This window comes from Nomascus leucogenys, chromosome 2, assembly GCF_006542625.1.
Source record: "Nomascus leucogenys isolate Asia chromosome 2, Asia_NLE_v1, whole genome shotgun sequence".
NCBI lineage: Eukaryota > Metazoa > Chordata > Mammalia > Primates > Hylobatidae > Nomascus > Nomascus leucogenys.
Genome location: NC_044382.1, coordinates 58468671 through 58494354, shown reverse-complemented (window position 1 = coordinate 58494354; position 25684 = coordinate 58468671). Strand labels below are relative to the sequence as shown.

Sequence of the window (25684 nt, the reverse complement as noted above, 5' to 3'; positions counted from 1 at the left end):
GTCAGCAGCATGTTCAGAAGCTCACATAAATTTAACCTTCCATTACACCAGTGTGGCGACAAGTTAGTTGTCTCAAGTTTAGGAGAAGCCATGTGACAAAATGCTTTCCTCTGAAAAATTAGTAAAATTCTTGATGTGGATATTTGATAAATAACCTCACAATAAAGAAAACAGCTTAGATCATTTTTTCCAGCATAGAAATTCCAGGATAAGAGTACTGAGTTGATAAAATTATCTGATCACATCTTTTATTTTTTACTTTTGTAAATTTCCAACAGTAATGTTTCTAGGGTTTAGATTTAGACCCTTTCATAATCAGCTCGCCTTGGACTAACAACAGAACATCCCTGGGACAAACTTTTTTCCTTGAAAGTGGGGGACTGTAACATTTTGTAATTTTGAGAAGGAAAAATCACACTTGGTATTCAGGGGTACCTAGGCCTCCTGGAGTCTCAGTAGCTTAAGTTGCATAGTAGTTCCAGATGAGAGAATACAAATGATTATATTTTAGAAGTTTCCCTGGAACTTCATTTTGAAAATTCAAGCAAATAAGGGAATTCAATTAATGAGAACCTTCCATTCTCCATGAAGTTAATTCAATGGAAATTTGAACCTGGCACTGGGGAGTAGAAGAAGATTAAGGGGTGAATTCTAGTAGAAGAATTACAAGGAAAAGGAGGATCATCTTGTTTGAAACCAACATTCATTACCTAGCTGTGAATAGACTGATGTGTTTGATTCTCCTGTTTTTAAGATATGATTTTATCTTTATGTTATTCAATCAAATGGAGATTTTCCTGGTTCAGGAGTTTAAGAATTTAAATCCTAGACTGGCCCAAGTTCCTCTTAGTGCTCAACAGCTGTTTCTTATGTCTCATCATCCAGGGAGTACTTCTGATTAGAATCCAGCTTCAGTCATCTCGGAAGCATTAAACTTGTGTTTGTGTTCTTTTGTCTTCCCATTGTCTTTGGCGTTATCATTTGAGAAGCATTTTGTATCCGTCACGAAGATTTCTTTTTATAATTTCTGTGATATCACCAGATTGAGAGGCTTCACAAGAAAGGCAAGGGGATGCTGATTGACTCTTTTGTCATTTTGAAGGCTGATTACTGTAATTCACTCTTCACGGGTCTCCCAGATTGTGCTGTTCAAAGATTGCAGTTGATATAAAATGCTGTGCTAGACTCCTCTTTTGAGTAAGACTTGTTGAACACATTATCCTGGTTATGAAACCACTAGCTTTGTTATCCCCAAAAACCCTTTCCAATTCAATGTGCAATTATCATTTTATTATCTGTGAAAAGGGGTCTTTTACTTATGAGGTTAAGTGGTAAAAGGCTATAAGAGACAATTATTTTATAAGTGGGGGGGGTCATGTACTGCACCCATACTTTCTGCTAGCTATGTGATTTATACTACACGCTACCAGTTGTGAAGAATAAAGTACATATAACCAGACATACTTCCACACACGCCCACCTTACCACTGAATAATAGAATCACAACAATATCAAACTTGCACAGATATACCACAAAGGAAAAAAATGAAACACTTAGATAAACACATTAGAAAATAATTCGGCCTCCAAAAGGCTCAAAGAAAACAGAATTTCCCTTTCTTTGTGACTAATAATTTATGATTTAGATAGATGGGGAGAGATTATAGAGGAAGACAGATAGATAGATAGATGATAGATAGATAGATAGATAGATAGATAGATAGATAGATAGATAGACAGAGAAATAGAAAGATAGGGAAATAGAGAGAGAGACAGATAAATAGACATATAGATAGATGGGCCTGAATTTGGAAAAACTGTATCTCCTCTTATACATTTCTGGTGCCTTTTAAAAATATAACAACCCATTTGGAAATACAACTGATCAAGTGAATCAGCAATCAAAAGCTTGTTTATACATTTTGACCAGTACTTTTTAAACTAAGAACTTATTCTAAGACAATCATAAATTTTATTTTCTCCTGGTAACTCATATTTTTTGGTTCAGATGTTCACTTTTCTGTACAATATTTTTTAAAAGAAAAGCAATTTAAATAATAACAAGAAAAATATTAAGTTAGTGGTTAAGGTTATAGAGATCAAAGGCATACAATATTAAGCAGACATTAAAAACTGTTATAAACAGCCTATTACAAATGATTACATTATAATAATTTTAATATTATTTTGAGTTATATATGCCATGATTAGCCTGTGTTATACTGTGCATATAAAAATTTAGAAATAAAAACACACAAAGATAGCTTGATATGCTTTAGTGCAGGCACTGGAAGTGTCGCCCCCATATTTCTCAACTGTCTATAACAGGAAGCACAGATCTGTGCTTAGAGAATGGGCTCTGGGGTTAGCTAGGTGAGAAATTATTTTCGTAGAACTATTACCAGCCATGTCATCATGGGCAGGTCACTGAAATTCCCTGAGGCTCACTGATCTCATATACAAAATGTTATTAATTGCAATCAAGAGTTTAGACTCAGTATTATTGTTCAGTATTATTACATGATAAGTAAAAAGGCAAATGTTTTCTTTTCTACATTATATATATATAATATTATATATACACACAGTATATATATTTTATAAACATACACATATATATGCACACTCATAGCTGTAAATATGTACATATAAATGTAGTTAAATTTTGTATTTCTTTTTATAAATATATATGTTCATATCTGGATATATAGATTCACACATATGTAAATATATGCATGTTTTCTACTTAGGTTTTATAAATGTATACACACATATATATACATATGTCAAATGAAATTTAGGTATTAATTCAGTGGTTATGATAATCGGCAAATATTTATGCTATTTTTAAAATTAGAAAGAAAGATTATATTCAGAAAATCTACTACAAGATGTGAACATCTCTCACCAATTTCAAAAAGGTAATGCTTCCACAATGATTTCCAGTGATTTTTCTCTTATTCAAATCTTTACATGACTTGTCTCCAAACATTTTTTACTATAGTAGTCTACACAGCATATGCCTGTGGTTCCTTTGGTTCCTCCACAATTTTGTTTGGCTAATACAGTCTGGAACACCCTTACTCTTTACTGGACCTCTTAAAATTCCATGCATCCTTTCAGTCCCAGCTCTGATGTTTCAGCTGCCAAGAAGCCTTTCCAAGTAGGACGACTTGCTTTCTTCCTTTTGATTGTATGCACCTTTACTAGAAAATTCCTCACAGCATTTGTTTTTATGTTTCTTTCCATTTCACCACCTCCTCTATTTCAACCTGTCCTGCTAGCAAATTAATGGGTATGAAAGCCATGTCATAATTATCGCCCAGAACCTAACGCAATCCCTGGCACATAATAGGTTATTCAACAAATGTAACAGAGAAGAAAATACTACAAAGAGAAAAAGAGAAGATAGGAGAGAATGAAGATGGAAGAAGAAAGAGAAGAAAAACATGGTAATTGAAGCTTGCTGCTTCAGGGACTCAGCCCTGGAGCTTGCAACCACTTGAAAACTATTAATAATTGTCATGTCTCCAGGGACCAGAGACATACAGATGTTGTTACACAATCACAGAGCCACTAAGTGTGTGTGTCTGGTGGGAGGGTGGGGGTGTGTGTGGCAGTATTTGACTTCAAGTCTTACTGCTTTAAGGCTCAAGGGCTACTTCATTCCATCACAGCCTGAGTCACATCTTGAGATTATGATGGTTTGCCAGAAGAAGGACATAGCACTACAATTAATGCTAGTGAGGTGAGTATGTTTTATAGACTGAAGAACATGGGGTTCTCATTGTTTCTGTAGATATTTTATTCATTTCATAATTGACATTTGAAGTATTAATTAAATGTCTCAATATAAATTTGTAGGGCAGTGTTCTAATATTTCATGTATTCTCAAGAATACTCAAAAAAAGGGTGGTGCTGATAAGCTATGGATTCTAGAAATATTTCATGAATATAATTACTTGGGGATGAATTCATGAAAAAACAATTTCTTTGATATACATGCTTTATCAATAAATAATGTTCTGGTGTTACTTGCTATTTTTGAAGATTCACAGTTATTTATTTCTCTTGGCAAATATATAGTTATGACATGCAAATTCTCCTAGAAGAGTTGATAGGAAAACAATTCATTTTCCACAGGTGAAAATATATTATCACATGAATATTGGGAATTCAGAATGTGACCCAGCAATGAGAAAGGTCTTGGACAAGGTCCCACAGCCTCCAGCTGTGGGGTCCAAATCTTGGTCTTTAGAAACTTAATTATAAAATTTTTTTAAATTTGCCTAGAAACTCCATGTCTGATAAAAAGAATGTAGAAAATAATATACTCTCCTTTGCCAAAAAAAATCTCTGCAGAATGCTTAGTAAGATATTTGTCCAACAATCTCCTTCTATGCTATCCCAGCATCTTAATATGATTCTGTTTGACAGGCATGGCTCTGTCATATAGGTTTTATACATTAACCTCTATATGCCCTGCCCCATTTATGCTTGGACATTGTTGCTATAGAACAGTGGACTTGAAAGCTTTAAATCAGACCACTGAGGATCATTCCACTATCTCGATGTGTAAAAATTACTTCCTTACATGTGAATTTCCTGTTTTATAATGTAGCATATTCCTAGACTAAAAAAACTACAGCTTCTTAATTATCCCACTGTGTAGATCACAGCTATCTCTATATCCATATCCATATGGAATAACATATGAAATCCCTGCAAGTGAATTAACCATTATATCCCGTCTCTATATTTTTACTCCCAACATGCATAGTGACTTCGTATAGACTGTTACTTCTGTAGCTCTTGGATTCCCTGTTAAATAATTCTACACAGGCCACCATTTCCAGTACCAACATATGGCTAGCCAATGACTGATGCTACCTAAATTGCCAATTTTGAGTTACATTGAAATACTTCTAATTATTCCTACTCAGAATTAAGGTGAAATTTCTTTTTTCCTAAATGAAAACATTTCCAGGGACACTTCAATCAAGTGGAATTATTTCTGTGAAGAACATGATGGCACTATTCTTTCCTTAAGCCACAATTCCAATAACTAATTATACGTATAATAAGTATATTATGGTGTAAAAAAGCAAAGTGAAAGTCACTACAAAATTAGATGCTTTCGCCTAGCAATTCAGAACTTAAGCAGAAGAGAACAGTAGAGTTGTAGAGAGAATGGGGCACTGGCCCTGGAGTTACCTACTAAGAAATGGAGCCAGAATTCAGACCTGAATCTAAATACAATTTAGTGACAGTTTTCAATTCTTAGAACCTCAGTCTCCTCACCTATAAAACAGACATAGAAATACCCTCACCTGAGACTTATAAAATAGCACCTGACATAATTCACAGAGTATAATAGGTACTCAAAACAAATTTTAATTGAATTGATCTTATCCCCAAATGTTAATGTGGTCCTAATGCCTGTCGTGCTTCAAAGGCCTAGATATCAATCAGACATGGTATATCTGATTGATCAATCAGACATGATCAATCAGGGCATGTCATATTGATCACAGCTTACCACTACGCACAAGTAATACGAGTAGTGTTTTAGGAGCCCAGGTTTGATATGACACAATGGGTTGGATTTCTGGCTTTTTCACTTGCAGTTGTTGTAAATAACCTGGAAAATTTTCTTAACCTCTCTGAGTCCATGACTTTTCTTCTGCCACATGAAGACAGCACTTACCCCAAAATATTTTTAAAAGATGATTATTAAAGATAAATGCATGATAAAATATTTAGCCAATAATAATATAAAATAATAATTAGCTGATCAACACTATGATGACAACAACAATAACTACTACTACTACAACCCCTAAGACTACATTATTGTTGTAATTGCATAACTCGCACAAAGCTGTAAAGACAGGGACAATAATTGCTTCCATTGCTTTCAAACAGGGCAGAAAAGCACAACTATTTCAATGAGAGATCTTTGGCCAGGGAGGGAGTGTCTTCATTTAATTACGGTAGCTGTCACAATGACCATCGAACATAGACTGATGACTTGTCTAAATTCCCCTCAGAGTAGGACTCAGGAGCTAGACTGAGATATATATACTTTCCAGGGCTTTCTACCACTGTCATGCTTCTCCTGGTTTTTCTTTGTCAGCCAAAGAGGCTTATAAAACACTGAGATATACAAAAGTGAAAGGTGTTCAAGTACTGAGCGGAGTTACATGCTAGAGGCACTTAAAATTCTGAAGACTTGATTCTTTCACAGTAATTCAAAGGCCACAGATCTCACAACTAACCCTGGATAATCTTCTCACCACTCCTTTTGTTCCTTTCAAGCAAATACCCTCCCTGACCCTTTTGTTGCATTCCACAAGTCCTGTTTTTGAAATCCTCCTACATTCTTCTTTGGGGGTGCAGGCTCTCTTTCTTCCCAGTGCAGTGACTTGCCTCTTTCCTCACATTTATCTCTGAAAATAGAATTTCCCTCCTCCTCCTCCTCCCCTTATGCCTCTTCTCAGACAATGCTGCTGCAGGATTCCTGCTTCATCAGATCAGATCACTGTCTGTGCAAGACATAGCATCAGCTGTTGGCTCAACATTGCACCTCGTTTTCTCTTTTGCTTTTAATCACTAGTTCTCATTTTGCATTTTTTCTTTATGTTTTCATATTTTCCAAAAGAATGTATTTGTACTCATGTAGTCAACACTTTTCAGCCCCCATTCATACACCTAAGAAGGTGGGTGGCACATAAAATCTTGGGTTCTATTTTATACGGATTAAGGAAAAGAAGCAGGATGGGCATACTTAGCCACTGACAAGGACTGAGTCCATCATTCCATAGTGTTTATTAAACACCTACTGCATATCAAACACTGTTTCAGATAAAGACAGAGAAGGAAGCTGATTTCATAATCTCTACATTCTAAGTGTGGAGGCAGGGGACTATATTGCAAGTTGCACAGGCGTATGAAACACAGCAAACAGTCACCACAATATATTGGCTTTCTGGTTCCAGCCTTTCCCTTTATAAAACAAAGAGAGTGGTACTTGCGGACAAAATAAGACAAATACGTGTAATCTGCAGGAGCCATTCATTACTAGTGGTCCTTATGCACATAGATCACATTTTAACTACACTTAGCCCAGGCTGTTTGGGAAACTTGCAATCTAGGTGTGATTATGCCCCAAGATAAAGAGGCAAGCAGAGGGGAATAGATCTCTATGTCCCTCCAGGACAGAGATAGTTAGATCTGTATAAACAAGAGGCTGAGTCTGACCTTCCTTGGAGGGAAGCCGGAGGCAAAAAACACTTAGAACAGAAAGTGAGGTTGATGCTCTAGTTAATAGAGAGTTACTAAACAGAGGGTTAGTAAGAGCAGGTTGTTACAGGTCTATTGTGCCCTTAGTGACAGTTGTCAAAATACATCACAGCAGTGTTTCTCCAAATAGATTAAGTGGCTTGTGCTTTTTATTCTTTATATTAAAATTAACTCTATATCAAATAGGTAATCTTATTTATCCTTCTCTAGATCTTTTTTTTATTAATTTTTTTTGCACACAAAAACAATAAACATTTTCTAAAAATACATACAAACAAAAAGATGCGTATCAAACATATTAGGAAGGTTACACATGGGAAGTCGGGGAATAGAAATGGGGGGTGGGAGTTAAAATAAATGAGAGAGGGACTTTATATGGATCAGTGATAATAACTCAATCCTCTATTTGACAAAGAAGAGGGAGAAGGAAGAGGAAGAAAAAGAAAGTGGGATAAAGGATCAGAAAGGGAGGAAAATAGAAAAAATTAGAGTATGACTCCAGGGTAGACCTGTTTTGTTGTCACTGAGTTGGTTGGTTGGTTTGTCCGTTGTATTTTTCATGTTTCGCCAAGTTGGCCAGACTGGTCTCGAACTCCTAGCCCGAAGTGATCAACCCGCCTCGCCCCCCAGAGTGCCGGGACCACAGGCGTGAGCCACCACGTCCAGCCCCCACATTGCTTCTGGCCTCCGTGGTAGACCTCCCAGATGGAGCGGCCGGGCAGAGGCGCTCCTCACTTCTTCCCAGACACGGGGCGGCCGGGCAGAGGTGCTCCTCACTTCTCTAGATCTTTAAAGATTATATGACTCTCCCTTGGCTTACACTTCCTGATTCTTATCAGCCTCTTCTCATTCTCCACTGCCTCCTTGCAGTATGTGCTCTTTCTTTGAATGTTTTTGTTTCAATGAATCTAAGGGAAGATACATATTATAGGAAAACGTATTTGGCATGTGAATGCATGAATGAATGGATATTGAAGTTCCACCTTTCCTAACTGTCTGCTTCCTTCAATTCAACTCAATAAACACTCACTGATTACCACCTATTTGCCCAGCTTTAGGCTTGGTGGATAGAGGGGGTCTCCATAAGATTCTCTGCAGCAAAGATACCCACTGTTGATAAAAGACTGGTTCCCTCAAACTCTTCGTTGTTCATGGTAATTACAGAACCTGAGGTTTATTTGTTTACGTTTTCTGTTTTTGTGCTTCTTACAATACAAAGAATGCAAGTCCCTGATTGATTTCTGAGAAACTTGCAGCCATTACTAGCACGTGACATTTTATGCTGTGTAATGCTGAACAACATACCATCTCTAGAAGTAACCTATATATGTGCATATAAGTTCAACATGCAAAAGAAAAAATCATTTTATGCAGAGAAAACATTGTGGGCTAGAACAAAAGCATAAGCGTGTCTTCAAATCTGACATTTATGTTTTGAGTAACTTTGAATAAGTCACTAATCCTTTCTAATCATGAAGTCCCTGAATTGTTAAATGAAAAACACTAATCTTTTGTCACTAAAATGATCAAGGGATTAAATCAGGAAATGCATGTAAGGTTGTCTGAAATATACACTTTTCCTGCTTCTTGAAAGTACAGCATAATAAGTGACTTACTCCAAGTCACAGTGCTAGTAAATGACGTTGGAATCTAGAATTTTCTAACTCTAATTCAAATAGCTCTCTCCTTAAGCAACAGTGTAATTCTTTGTCCATCCTCACTGAAAAAAAATACATTTCCTGAGATCCCATAGAACACATCAAAATGCATTGTATCATAGACAGGCAGATTGTACTGATGATTATCAAGATCTTTAACTTTTTTTTTCCTTTCTGTTTTACTAGGAATCATTGCCATGTGATGGCCCCAAAGGGTTCCAAAGATAAGAGGATGTTGTTGATTCTTTCTGAACCTATCAATCAGCCATTCTTCCCAAAGCTGTTTGTCTGATTATTTCACGTTCCCAAAGTGTGAACTTAGTTTTATTGTATTTGTTTTATATATTTAGAGGAAAATACAAAATAAGCCTGAAGATCTTCATGTATTCAAATGATCTGATATTATGAAGGAATTCTAGGTTTCTATTTCGACTGTGAGTGGACTTAGAATCCAAAGAAATCTTAGGTGAGTAAATCAGACAGATGATAAATGAATTAAACTTTCTTTCATAATGGTTTTTCATACTTGTGCTACCTCTGTAAATACTCCAAACTTAACCCTGATTTCTTAGCACCCCACAGCAGGGAAAGAGAAGTGAAGCCATGTTCTCATCTTCCACCCTCCTTAATTCCCCAACTTTGCATAAGGCTAGGTAATGTGATTCCAATTAAAGTCATGGAGAGAGCACTTTTAATGAGATAGGCACTAAGGGTTGGAGATATAAAGACAGATGAGGTGTAGTTCTCTAGATCTGAAATAGCTCACAGTTCAAATGGTGAGGCAAGTGTGAGCAACAGCTGCTAAAAGGCAAATTTATCTCCTGCCATTTTGGACCTTGCTATTGTGTCTGGCTTCACTCTGTTATAACAATTATCACAACAAATTTGTTTTCTATATGTGCTTTTGTTCTTAATTTTTGCATCTACCTTGCCTGCCCCTCTTTGTCAAAATTTGCCAAGGCTTTGAGCACTCTCTTTTCTATAAAGGTATTCCTGCTCCAATCTTCCTACACTAAAATACATGACTAATGCCTTGTTTACTCCCCTGAGAACTTTGATAAATACCGTAAGACTAGATAAAAGCGATTTTCATCTTTCCATGTTGCAACAGATCAGTCCTAAACTTAGAATCCCGACAGCTATTATATACCAGGCACACATCGTAGACAGTGTGACTATCAGCAAGCCACTTTGTCTCCCTGATCCTGTCCTCCTTGGTAAAAACAGCATTGTAATACCTCTCCTCAAACATCAAATTATTAATGAGCCTTCCCTGACCAACATTTACAAAATAATAACCAATCTCTGTTGGTACTCCTATTCTTCCTCACCCAACCATTGAAGTCTTTGTCCATGTGCATTCTAGTGGGATCAGACAGACAATAAACAAATGGATTTTTTGTTGTTGCTTATTGATGCTTACCCAGCCCCTAGAACAATACCTGGCACATAATAGTCTCTTAGTATTTCTAAATATTTTTCAATGTCTCGATGCATTAATACTTTTTTTCCTTTATGAGCTTGTAATAAATTGCTATGGCTAAAAGGAACAAGATCATGTCTTTTATAGGGACATGGATGGAGCCGGAAGACATTATCCTCAGCAAACTAACTCAGGAACAGAAAACTAAACACTGCATGTTCTCACTTATGAGTAGTAGATGAACAATGAGAACACATAGACACAGGGAGGGAAACAACACGTATTGGGGTCTGTCAGGGGTCAGAGGGAGGGAGAGCATCAGGATAAATAGCTAATACATGTGGGGCTTAATACCTAGGTGATGGGTTGATAGGTGCAGCAAACATTTACCTATGTAACAAACCTGCATGTCCTGCACATGTATCCCAGAACTTAACATAAAATAAAATAAAATAACTTTTTTTAAAAAAGAAAATAGAAAAGAAAAAATAAAAGAAATCAATTAAGTTAAATAAAATAAAATAATGTAGTCCATCAGTTACAGGGGAAAAAACTTGCTATGGCTGAATAGTACTCCATTGTGTATATCTACTACACTTTCTTTGTCCATTCATCTATTAATGGACACTTAGGTTGCTTCCAAATTTTAGCTATTGTAAACAGTGCTGCAACAAACATAGGAGTGCTAATATTCCTTTGATACACTTATTCCCTTTCTTTTGGGTATACATCCAGCAGTAGGTTAGCTGGATCAGATGGTAGCTCAATTTTTAGTTTTTTGAGAAACCTCCAAACTGTCCTCCATAGTGGTTGTCCTGATTTACATTTCCCCCAATAGCGTACTATTCAGCCATAAAAAAAGAATGAGATCCTGTCATTGGAAACAACATAGATGAAACTGGAGATCATTATGTTAAGTGAAATAAGCCAGGCACAGAAAGACAAACATCACATGTTCTCACTTATTTGTGGAAACTACAAACCAAAACAACTGAACTCATGAACATAATGGTTACCAGAGGCTGGGAAAGGTAATGAGGGGCTGGGGAGGGAGTGGGGATTGTTAACATCTAGAAAATAAATTGAAAAAATAAATAAGACCTACTATTTGATAGTACAACAGAGTGACTATAGTCAATAATAATAACTTAATTGTACATTTTAAAATAAAGAGTGTAAGTAGATTGTTTGTAACTCAAAGGATAAATGCTTGAGGGGATGGATACCCCATTCTCCATGATGTGCTTATTTTACTTACATGCTTGTATCAAACACCTCATATACCCAATAAATATACACACCTACTATGTACCTATGAAATTTTAAATAATAGTAAGACAATAAAAATTTAAAAAATGAAGTTTCCCCATCAAAAAATAAAGACATTTTTATGGTTTTTTTGTTTGTTTGTTTGGAGACGGAGTCCTGCTTTGTCGCCCAGGCTGGAGTGCAGTGGCACGATCTCGGCTCACTGCAAGCTCCGCCTCCCGGGTTCACGCCATTCTCCTGCCTCAGCCTCCTGGGTAGCTGGGACTATGGGTGCCCGCCACCATGCCTGGCTAATTTTTTTTTTTTTTTTTTTTTTTAGTAGATACGGGGTTTCACCATGTTAGCCAGGATGGTCTCGATCTCCTGACCTTGTGATCCTCCCCCCTCGGCCTCCCAAGGTGCTGGGATTACAGGCGTGAGCCACTGCACCTGGCCAGAAATTTTTATGGTTTTAATGTTTGCTCCCTCTTCAACTCATGTTGAAATTTAGATGCCATTGTAACAGTATTAAGAATTAGGACATTTAGGAGGTGATTAGGTCATGAGGTCTCTGCTCCCAGGAAAGAAGAAATGCCATTATCACAAGAATTGGTCGTTTATAAAAAGATGAGTTTGGCCCTGTTTTGTCTCTACCTCTCGCCCTCTCTTTGCCCCTTTGCCAACTGATGTCTTATGCAGCAACAAGGCCCTCACCAGATGCTGCCACCTAGATCTTGAACTTCCCAGCCTCCAGAACTGTGAACAAATAAACTTTTATTATAAATTATCCAGTCTGTGGTATTCTGTTATAGAAGCACACAACAGACTAAGGCAGAAATTCTACATGAAAACAAACATATACAAATAGTGACTCCCTTCAGACCTCTTCTGAAGATGCATAGAGGATTAGAGCTGACTTTTGCTGCCTCTTCACCTCTAAGATAGAAAACTCTGGCTACAGAATACTCAAGAGCCAGAGCAGTACTGCCTTACTTAACAGGGAGCTAGGTGGTGTCATTAATTTATGCCTGTGAAACATTCTGAATACCTTAGGATCAAATTACTGTTGTGCTTATTCTCGCTCTTACATAAATATTTGCACATGTGAAAATTCAGCACTTTGACATTTACTGAAATGGTTGCATGGAAAAATGAGGTAAATTGACTCAGAGACAGGTGTTGGCAGTCAGCACAGTGGAAAACAGTCCTTTGTCAAAGTAACAACCATACGTGGTGTAGCAAATGTTCAGAAACCAGGACCTACTGGAGGTGGATGGGCTAAAGGGTGGCACTAAAATGATACTTTCTGTCAGTTGCTGTGGGTCTGAACACACAGCCTGGACCCTCTGGTCCTATACTTTATACTTTAGGGCTGCTCCACCAAGATAATAAGGCTGGTATTTGTTTCGTGTATTAAATGTAAACAAGACTCAATTTTCTGCCCTAAATCATTTTTAAGCCAATGTCTTATGTTACCAACAATTTTCAGTTACAGTGTGACTCAGAATTGAGGGATGCAGGATTCGAGACAGTAATATTTGGCTTAATGCCCTTCAGTGAAATTTCTCACTTTGGCAGGAAAGGAACTCAAGTAGCTGAGTGGAAATCATGTATGGGGCGCTTTGAATATCCCAACTTGAACCCTATAAGATGCTCTGGAAAGGAGCTATGATCATTCATCCTTAGATGTAAAGAAATGGGATCTCAGGGATATGGAATATCTTAGTCAAGGTCATGCAACTAGGAAATGCTGGGGAGAGAAGTGAAACCTAACTCTGACTCCAAAGTTCACATTCAGAACTTTGCATACTAAGTTGTCTCCCCTGAAATTCCAAACCACATTGCTTCAAACTTGAATCCTCTCTCTCTCTCAGAAACAGTGACCACTCAGAGGCTTAGCTTTGGTTTTTTTTGTTTGTTTGTTTGTTTTTGTTGTTGTTGTTTTAAAAAGTTTATATGTAAAACAGAGTGTTTGTTTGGCTTGTTTCCTTCAGCCAATTTTTCAGTTACTTTAGATGACAGTCCTCAATAACCATTTTCCAGGGTATAGGAGGCACATTACTTTACAGTTCATGTGAAATGCAAATAAGGCAATTCCCATTTTTAAATGCACTTTCTCCAAGTCTATTTTCCAATGTTATAGAAAATGATATGATCTCAGAATAGATTTCATTATGATGATTCTAGTATTTGATTATTGCAATTTAGTATAACTTGTGGATAGAAAATGAAACTTGATGGGTCAGGGTGGGTTACTTTCTTCTATTACAGGATCACTAAGGAAAGTTACATATAGTGAGAAAAAACACACAACCTGTAGCACATCAATAATCAGTTTATCAATATCTGATCAATAACAATCTTGTACAGTTATGCCATAAGGGAAAGACTTTAAAAGTATGACTTTGTAAAGTTGGTAAAACCTGGTTATTAAGAATGCCACTTTGATAGCAAATCAGATTTAAACTCGAATTGGCTAAAGTCATACAGAGAGCAAAGTTAATTGTGTAAGAACTGTATGGAGCCACTTCTTTCTTTGACCCCATTTGGTAAAGGAAACACTAAGACTAGCAAGGTTCATTCCCAGCTATCTCAATTACCAAATATTTTTACCAGCTCTACTGTCCCCTGACACGTAGTAAGTCTTTTCTATTATTATAATTTGTGTCTAGAGTTGCTAATTTATACTCTGCTGAGAGTGAAAGCAAGAAAATAAAATCTGCTGTTTGTTTCACTTTGTAAACACAGTCATTTATTATTATTTTCATTTACAGCTTATGAATGCATTTGTCCATAAACAGCACAATTAGGCAATCTCAATTTCTGTCTTTAAAAGATCCTCAGGTGTTAGAGTGCAAAGGTGGCTTCTAAGATACATAATACCACAGCAACAATATTAAAGTTAATGGAATGGAAGGAAAGTTCCAATAGTGCGCTGTCACACACAATAAAACTTTACCGCACATGAAAACTACCTTTAAAGAAACTCTCCAGATATGTAAAAAAAAAAAAAAAAAGAAAATCTACCTGTGCTTGCATTCACCAACCAGTTCAACTCTGTTAACCTTATGAACACTATAATCTCTAATTTACTAAATTCCAAATTTCTGATCCTCATGGCGATATAAAACTGCCTAGCTCATAATAAAACTATCACACTTAAGATTCTGAATGGCAAATTACACATAATCACAAATTGTAAAATGAGTCTAGTATAGACCTTAAATCACTTTTCTAGCTTCTCCTTTGTTTTATTTATACAGCCATATGTGCCTTAGATTCTGCCCATGAGAACTCAAAAACTGTGTCTTTTTCACTTATTTGAAACATAATACCAGACCCATAGGAGTTTGAAAAACCGACTTATCCTGCAAATATCTATTTTAAAAGAATGGGTGTAAAATCTATTTATTTTCATATTATAATCATGCAATTTCCTAATTGTAAGGGGGAAAAAAAGTAAGTCTACAGATCAGTACTTAAACTCAAAATTACTTTTAAATTAGAGTTTTGCTCCAAGTGGAAAGTCTCACAGCTTTTTAAGGAACGAAGGACTGATTCTCTTGAGACTGAATATGCTTTGCAAGTGACTCTATTTTGAATTCCTGTACCCAACATTCCTGAATCATCCATATCCAGATGAATCGAAACTAATGATACTGGTAATTCAAGAATGTTCCGTTAAGTTTCCACTTCCCTTTCATAAAATCGAAATAAAATCATTGAAATAATAATAAATTAATGATCTCATTGCCTTATATGTTTCCTTTATGACACTTTGGACAATAAGCAAGAAAATATCCAATTGGTATAATTTTGGCATAAATTTTTATAATGGCATCTCTCCAGTTCTTTAACCTCCATCAAGTCAAATCTGTTTCTACCCCACACATTTTGTCCCTGATAGTGGAGATGATTAATAAGTATCTATTCACTTAATTGAAAATAATTCACTTAATTGAAATTAAAAATTAATCTAAATGAGAGCATCAAGGTGTTTAGAGTACCTGTCTTCTTTTCTTTTGTCTGGACTCCTCCACATTTGCAGATGGGAAGCCTAATTCAGCAGAGGTGGAAATGCGACAGAAGTGGTCAGAAAACCGAGCTCTAAAGTTTACTACCTGGGTACTTCTCAGAAATTAATTTGCCCAGAGATTTTATTTCCTTACATGAAAAGTAAGGACCATAACACCTACTTCACATAGTTACTAAGAAAATTATTGAAATGGCACAAAATTTGTGATCAATAAATGGTAACTACCTTCTGCTTAATTTTTGGAACAAAATAAAACAGACTGGGATACTCAAGAGTTACATTCCACTGTCATAAATGAGAAGTCATTGCTTCTAGAAGGGACGAAGAGACACAAAGCATCTAAAGAGAACACACTAGTGAAATGTTATGAGCTAGTCCTATGTAGAACTTACGGGCACATCTTTATGTTCCTGGTCCACTATCAACAATCTCATAGCTACTGTTCCCTAACAATCAGATGCTGGGATATATTGAATATGACAAAAGATATATTCCAAGTTTTTAGAAAGCCATTTTTGAAATCCAGCATCTCCTGGGATCTGAAATTGAATGTATCAAAATCCTTCTGAAAAAGCCCATTTTCTAATCCTGTTCATTCTGGATTTAACTGTCTGTGTTTGTTTTCTCATTTATGACATATTATTTGAACAACTATCATGAGATGGGCCTGGTGCTAAGCCCTACAATGCATAGTGAGGAAACTATCCAGGATGCCTGTCCATATGGCACAAACTCTTTTTAAAAAACACAAAAACAATATTCTTGGCACAAAAAGAGAAATTATGGCCTCATGTTTTAGTCCGGAGAAAATTATTTCATAGGGATATTTCTGAAATTTGACTTCATGAGGAAACAAATTGAGTATTTTCCTCTTCCTTCTACCGCTGCCCTCTTAGTGGATTCCTACTCATGCATCAGAGACTAACTTTGGCTTAAAGAAAAGTGGTCTCCAATGTTAATTAACCCCCTTCTGTAAGCTTCCAATCATTTTATATACATATATATATGTAATTAATATATAAAATTAACTAATTATGGGAGGTGGGTGGAGACGTATGATGTTTAACTCTCTGTTAAACAAGAACATTAGATAATCCTTCTCTTTGGAAGTTACATCTAAAGTTACTTTTGCCATAACATTTAAAGCAATTATTGAGCACTGGAGATTTCTGAAGGAATATATTCGATGTAGTCTTAAGTGCTGAGGATGCAGAGTTAGGTTATAGGAATGGGAGGGAGGGAACTACTACAATAAACATAAAAGATTACTGTCTATATCTGTCAATCAATCTATCTATCTGTCTGTCTATATCTATCATCTATCCTACACACACACACACACACACATACACTTTTTTAGTGTATAAGCAGTTATTACAAATTAACATCTCTTGGATATTGGTTAATCTTTGATGCTGTTAGATAAACATGTTTTCCTATAAAATTAATGAAAACAAACCTTTGTTGTTCTTCACCAAATCATTTTGAACTAGTCATATGAAACAGAGCTAGATTTCCAAGGTCAGAAATGACATCACTATAGGAACCAAATATACAATTTAATTCTGAAGGGACATGATACATAGCAAGCTGAGAAAAAATCCTGATCCTACTTGGTGTGTTCACATTGGATGAATGCCACTGGGGAATACATTTTTTCTTTTGCTTCCACCTAAACCCATCCCAACGCATCCCAGTATGACATCAGGTGTTACATACTGATGTGGCTGTGTAGTTCATAGTCTTTCTATCCAGCATGCACATATGCAGACCTTGGTTTCTCCAAATAGACATTTCTTTGACTCTAGCTATGGTCAGCACTGGAAAGCTCCTTGTGAACTTCAAAAACGGTTTGTCCAAAGGTGCAAGTAACATGACCATCACACCACTTCAAGCTTACCCAGGTATATTTAACTGTTCTATGTGCTTGGAGTGGGGGGATTATTTTAATAATCATAAAACAATTAATATGACCTCAGCCCCTAGTTCATATATTGTATCTCCTGCGGAAGACACCAAATGGGAAAATAAGTGATTGTTAAGTCATTGTGTGCACGCAGCTAGCTGTCCTCTTAACTACGAAATGAGACATAAAAACCGGAGAAGGATGACATTTGTTGGGGGTATGCAACTGTATGTATTAAGCAGACGCCTATTAGAAACTTAAAATTACATTTAATCACCATCATTATCATCATTTATTTTGGGCATTTCAGACAAATCAATGAGATGTAAAGTTAGGTACAAGTAAAATTAGTCACTTTAGTTTCTCATTATTCTTCTTCAATGTATTAATTCATTAATTTGCCCAACAAATATTTATTGTAAACTATATGTACCAAGAGTTTGACACCTGTTTGGCATTGGCCATATCGTTTAACCTCAAAGATCCTCAAAATCTTCATCTTTAATAAGATATGTTAAAATAGCTACTTTACTTGATATAGGGATTAAATAAGAGTACAAGCAAAGACACTGGAGACACTGGCCACCAGCACAGTTTGTTGCTGCCTACAATTTTTATTGTAATATTGATTCTTCTATCTGAACTGTAAAGAATATAAGAAAGGCAAGTGTCTTTCTCCATACTCTCTTTTGTCCTAAAACAATAATAGAATCATATGATATTATTCTCCTTCTCTTTAGTTGCTGAGAATGTGTGTATGTGTGTGTGGTGTTTGAAAGACCTGTCTCCCGCCTGTCTTCTTACTCCAAAAATATGGAAATCTATGCCCATTACTCTGTTAAAAAAAAAAAAGGAAATTGGATGAAGAGTGCATTAGGAGGAAACTCCACAGGTGACAAAAACCACTCTTTGGCTTCCTCCGAAGTCCTCCTATCGGCCTTGTGCCTAATATTTACAGGGAGAACTCCTGTGCTATGCCAAGAGGCTTACAAGGGACTCCACATGTAACAGAATTAGCCACACTTGTGCCTCTCCACTCCTGGCTTCCCACTTCATGAGAGGGCATAATTTGGAGGGGGTGTGTGATTTTGTAAAGTGAATCAGCTGTGGGATTTGTAGAGCTACCTCATCTTTTAATCAGCACTTGGCATGGAAAGAGGTTCTAGGTCTCCTATGATGTAACTGTCCCAGCAATGGTCAAAAAGCTTCCCTCCACTGCATGTCACTCCTGCCTTTCAAACTTTCAACTCCAAATCCAGCAGTTTTAATGAAAACAGGTGGTTTGTGTGGAACACAGCTGAAGGACTTTTTTACTTACCAACAATGCAAGAGCTTTTGGTTCTTCTAAGTGAAAATGTCCTATCACAAATAACACATTTTGTTTCATTAAATACAAACCAAAATAGCCAAAGTAATGATATTAGTGATATCCTTAATTTGTGAAGATCAAAAGCAAATGATGGGACATATATTTTTTCAATATCATGAATGATTAGAAGACAGTGTTAGTGCTTTTAAAAATTGGGTAGTTAATGAAGAATTATGTACAGATGGACTTATATACTATCCGTTTTGTGTTGCTATAAAGGAATACCTGAGACTGGGTAATTTACAAAGAAAAGAGGTTTATTTGGCTCATGGTTCTACAAGCTCTACAAGCATGATACCAGCATATGCCTGGCTTCTGGTGAGGAAGTTTTACTCGTGACAGAAGGTGAAGAGGGAGCAAGGCATGTTACATGGCAAGAGAGGGAGCAAGAAAGAGAGAGGGAGGCACCAGGCTCCTTTAAACAACCAGCTTTTGCATGAACTAATAGAATGAGAATTCACTCATTACTGAGGGGAGGGCACCAAATCATTCATAAGGGATCTGCCCCCATGACCAAAACACCTCTCACTAGGCCTCACTTCCAACATTGGAGGTCACATTTCAACATAAGATTAGGAGGGGACAAAAAATAATAATAAAATAAAATAAAAATAAAAATTGGGTACTTAAGTCACAAGAAGTGAAAGCACACATTCAAAGTCAGATAGAAATTAGTTATGTTTGGATTTCTAAATTGCAGATTATGTTTATTATATATTGAAAAAATTCTTCAAGTAAAATCTTCTAATACCATTGAGGAAATGAAAACTATTTAATTTCTCAATATCACCCTGATCACCAATTTATCTTTTCCCCTGAGCACACAGCCCTTTGATTTCCTCATGCCATAAGACCTTATTTAATAGCTCCCCTTACCCCACATTTTCATTTCTTAAACTACCATTAGTTTTTCAGGACACATTCTCTGTTATCACTACTCTAAAAAATACTTTCTTGCTCTTCATACATGTTTGCTAAGTTGGCATTTTCCTCCATCCCTATGTCATGAACCCTATATTATATGTAGTATTTATCATACACAGCATTTCAATCTTAGTACCTACAACATGGCAGCATGTAGATATTGACTAAGCATTGAATAATGTGAAATATGAAGACATTCCCAGCTATAAATTATATCCCAGCATTGTTCGTCTGCCTAAGTTTATCTCAGTACCTACCCCTTCTCAAATGTCTTCACTAAGCAAGTTCTTTAGCCAGTCCTCTTGGCAGTGGAAATTATAATCCTTGCAATCCTGATTAAAAAGAGGCCCTGTGTGTAAGCAGTTTATCATTTTGACTCAGAAGGCATAAAAAGGACTCAATTCCATGAAGGCATTCCATGAAGACTCCATGTATTATCTTGATTTTTCTAAGAAAGAACCATTCATTACATGGATTTTTTTTCCCAAGGAGTATTTTTTACTGAGCTCATTTTTACAGGTTCCACAGAGACAAATGTTATTTGTATCCAATGAAGAAAGATGGTCTGAGTTTCAAAAAAAAAGGTCAATGAATTAACTTAGTTTATTTTTAAGCAGGTTATTTTTCATACTCTCACTTGCCTGGAGCAAAGTTTAGGCTGTTCTGAAACTTTACCCTGGTCTCTTTAGATAATTAAGCATTTATTATTCACTTGCCTTGCATTTTATTTAGACTTTCCATCTTCAATCACCTAGGATGGACTGCAACTGTTTTCTCACTGCTGTCCTCAAATTAGTGCCTTTTAAATAAATGCCACATTTCTCCTTGTCTGTGCCCAAAATATCACAAGCAAACATACGGTATTGGGGGTGGCAGGGAGGAGAAAACAAAAAAAAAAACATTTTAAGAATACAAATAAACTATTTTCAGCCTTTTGAAGTACCACAATAAAAACTATTCACAAGAATGACAATTCGTTTTACAATTACTACTGCCTTCCATTTTCTCTGATGCTACACTGTCTCCTACACCTATGGACAGAGGAGGCCAGAACCTGCTTTAAAGTTCTTTAGGTCTTTTTTCAAACCAATATCATTCCCTGGTATGAACTACACTGCTTGGAAGTTAAGTGGGAAGCAAGGGAGAAGGTCAAAAATTGAGGTATGGGATCAGGCAGATTCACCTTGAATCCTGCTTCAAACACCTTGGGCAAGAAACATGCAAGTCAAACTCGGTTGTCTCATCAGTGAAAGTGAGATGACACTAATACCTACCCCAAAATACTGTGTGGAAAAAATTAAATTAAATTCAATAATGTATGCAAACCCAGTTAGCACAATGGCAAGAACATAGTAAGAGTTCAATAAATAAGGTTCTTGTTCTGTTCTTTTTATTCTTCCTGTTAGGATTTGACAGAGGAATTTATCTAAAGGTGAGAAAGACATTTTACTTCATTCTCTCTGAAACAGGTTCTGTCATTTGCAAAATGGAGACAGAAATTCTTCACTCCACGGTTTGGTTTAGTGTTTTGTCAAACCTAAAAGACTGTATACACACAATGATTTGGCTTTCTATTGTTGCTGTTATTATTAGCAGCACTAGTAGTACCATCACAGTGACCTCTGGAATAGGAAGATATATTAATAACCATTTCTTCTTTGTTTAGTGGTCCCAGAATCTTTCTATCTCCTTGTATGATCTAGAAGCAAATCTGAGCAAGAGTTTATTATGGTCTCAAGCCTCATTTTTGCAAATACTAAAATAGCATTGTGTTGCCTAGACACTTAAAACATAGTATGAGATTTGGAAAAAGCATGAATGGTGGTCCTAAATGAATTTCAAACAAAACAATCATATCTGAGATTAATATGGTGTTCCTTCCATCAGAGAAACAGAAGTATAGACTGGATACCAAGCCTTATTCCCTAGATGTTTCCTCTTACATCTTCTCTATGAATTGTGGCAAGCTTTTCTCTTTCTATTAATTTGCATGTTCTTTCTCCTTCCCTTTATCCTTCCTGCTTCTTTTGCACATCCCTCCCGGCCTTCCCTTCCTCCAGCTCTCCCTGACTCCGCCCTCCCTTCCTTTCTTCCTTCCTTCCTTCCTTCCTTCCTTCTTTCCTTCCTTCCTTCTTTCCTTCCTTCCTTCCCTCTTTCCCTCATTCCATCCTTCACTACTTACTGAAGGACTTCTAGGTGCCAGACACCTAGGCATAAGGATGCATAGATCTGCAAAATCAACAAATCATACAAGCCCTGTTCTTTCCTGCACCTTGCACTCTAGCATGGTAATTAACTTAAAAAATATAAACAAGTCAATAAATAAGATAACCCTGATTTTGTTAAAGCTCAAAGAAGAAAATAAAGAACAAATGGCATATCTCTCTGTGCTCTTAAGGTGATAACTGAAACAAGAGAAGAAGCTCTCTTTGATATGTTATGGCAACAGAAAATAATTCCATGAAGTGAAATGTAACAAGCAAGGGGAGAGCAGAACTTAGCTGTTCCAAATTCCAGAGTTCTGTTTTTAGCATTCTTGTGAGGAAAACACAAGATACATACAAGATGTATTGTCTCATGCCCTGGTTTATCTTTTGTTATTGAAAATATGATAACAGCAAAGAAGAGCTGACAGTGGTCAATGGGCAATCTTCTTTATAAAGAGTATGATGTGACTGCCTTATGTAACCTGGTGAGGGAGTGTTCACTGTTACAATACTGATCATTTCAGCTACAGATTTGACCCTTGATAGTATGCCAGAATCCTGGTGTAAAAAGGAACTGAAGGTTGGTCCCACATATGTGGTGATGTGTAATGGTATTCAGCCAACATTTCCCAACCCATGTATGCTGGGTCACTTCCTGAAGTAATGTACAGACCTATCATGTAAAGAACCATCTTATTAGGCACTCTCAGAGGTATGTGGGTCTTAGGTAATGAGTCTCTGCTCATCCATGACATTTTCTTTCTTTTGCTAGAATTTGGATTCTTGGGTCAAAATTAGTAGCCATTCATAATGTTTTTGACCCATAGCATGCATTTTTAAAATCAATGTATATATTAATATTCCCATTATCAGTTTATCAACCAAGTACTTGCTATTCCTGCATATTATAGTTTTTAATATCACATTTGCTAAATTTATAGAATTAAAAGTTGTTTTCTTCATATACATATATGTGTATATATACATGTACATATATGTATGTATAAACATATATATGTATATACATATGTATCTGTGTATATACAAGCACATATTTACATACACATGTGTATATATATATGTATACATATATGTGTGAATATATGTGTATATATGTATATACGTATGCACACACACATGCACACATACACACTCACACACACTGCAGAAGACACAGAAGCCCACTGCTTGGATTTTCCTCCCAAAGGATTAATTTAAGGATTTCCATGCAGTTAGCTGAGATCCTGTAGCTGAAGTACCTTTAGGCTTGACATCAGGATCCAAGTCAAGACCCTGCTTTCCACAGGCACATCCCAGCCAATGACTGAGCATGGTGGGTTTATTAAGGCCTGGCCATTTATGTGCAACATGAGACTCCTTTTAAGAGTAATCTTTGCTCCAGGGGTCCATTGCTTTGGTCAAGATGTTGTCAGATCTACATTGCCTTATACTGCTTTTTCTCCTCTTTGATCGCATGGGTAGAAGATGTGCATGTGATAAGAGGAACTTCCATGTCCAAGTCGGCTTCATACCTCTTTTATTTTTCACAGCCATAAACCCTTAATAAGCCATTGGCACTCCTATCTCTGTCTCAGCATTCTATTTTCCAAAGGACCCAACTAATACACATCTTTTGGTCACCACAAAGGGTATTTGTTTTCCAAATGCTTACAGACTTTAAACTCCAGATGTTCACAGCCATTGCCTCTTTTTTCTTGTTTTTCTAATAAAAAATGTTAAACAATGTCCTTAATCTATTTCTGCTTAGCTCGTATATCCTCCTTTAAAACACACACACATTTTATCAGTCTCAATTCCTTTTTTTAAGAGAGAGGTCCTCAAAGATACAGTCTAATTTAGATTCTTAGGGACAACTAACACTGCTTTCATTTGAACACACTCAAGCCTAATTATGCAGACATTTACCCAAAAATGTTTACATTCCACTCATACATATTTATGTTTCATCTAAAGAACTTAGTCTGACTTTCATCAATTATTGAATTTAGCTTCTATTTTTATTTAAATTGTGTCCACCTTACTTAAAAACCTCAACTTCATTCACCCAACATTACTAAGAAAATATTATGTGAATTCTTCAAGTATCATTTATCTCCATTACACTATCCACTATAATGCCAAATAAACTTCCTAAACTATAAATCAGACAATTTGATATCTGTCAGATTGGAAGTGATAAAACTAAAATGAGTTGGTGTTGATATAGATACACATTATGCTGAATAAAAATGTAAATATTAAATGTTGCTGACAACAATTAATTAAACAAATGACAATCTATATCACTGAAACTTATAATTGTCCAAATCCTCTCACTTAGCAGGGGGCTTTTATTATTTATACCTCATAGTAATTTATTTCTAAGAAACAAATTATTTAAATGGCATTACCATGCTACCTTTATTTATGGTGGAAAAAGTCTGTCTTTTGAAATGGATTGTGAGATACTTGTAGACTGAGATTAGCCTTTGTGATTTTTTTCTTTCTATATTTAATCCAGTGCCTGGCGCATAGTAAATGCTCAACAGGTATTTTCTGGCTTAATGTCTATTTTGCACTGGGAATGGTGAACAAAAAGACCCAGTTGAACAAGTGGCCAAGAAGAGAATATTACTCAAGTCCATTTTGGCATCTAACACATTTCTGTCTTACAGAAGACCCTGTGCCATAGTTATTACCGATTAAACTGAAGTTCAAAACAAATTTGACATTAGTATTGAAATAAAAAACCAGGGTGTGAGTTCCACCTCTGCTATGAACTCTGCCACTGTAACTTTGGCCAAGTTATAGGACATCTCAAACTTGGAGGCAGCCACCTGCTCTGCCATTTCAGGATCATCAAGGGACCCAAATGAGAAAAAGTTTAGAGCAGACTTCTTTCTTGGCTGTGGAAGGAGATATAATTATACACCTAATTAATGTGTTTTACAAGAATTCTTTCCTGTTTCCGAATCTAAATTCAATTTTACGCCCTGACCTATTTATATATAAATGTACTTTTTCTCAGTATTAAACGTATTAAGATTTTACCTTTGACTTTAAAAGAAAAAAGCAAAGGTAGTCTTTAAATTTTTACTTTAATTAATAATTGAATTAGTGGTAAGTCATGGAAATTTATCTCAATAGCGCTGAAAAGTCATGAATCAAAGAAATAAATAATATATGTATATGTGCCTGTACATTGAATTTTTCTGTCTGGAAACTTACATACAATACCACTGGATATAGAAGAAAATATACAAAAAAGATATTGCTTTTTAAACCATAATTGTTCTTAATAATAGTTTTTAAATGTGCTACAACAAAACTTCACACGATTTACAAGTCAGACAAAATACGTTTGATCTTTTAATATATTGTTAAATTAAAAAATTAAAAACATATATCTTCATTTATAAAAAACTTATTTTTATAAAGCTATTTTTTAAGCCTGGTTTAAAAAGGCTGTTTGTTAGATAACTTACTTCATGGCTTATAAAATCTGTACCACCAGATCACAGGGTATTAGCTGGATTTAATATTGACCATAATAATATCTTTATAAGAGCTCTAATGGATATATATAAGTATTGTGTTTTACAAGGAGGAAT

At 35.9% G+C, this 25684-nt stretch overlaps 1 protein-coding gene across 2 annotated transcripts in view; it reads right to left on the bottom strand.

Moving 5' to 3' along the window:
• The window catches only part of CDH8 (cadherin 8), a 378266-nt gene that overhangs the window by 172603 nt on the left and 179979 nt on the right, over nt 1-25684 (bottom strand). The gene's annotated exons all lie outside the window — the stretch shown is intronic.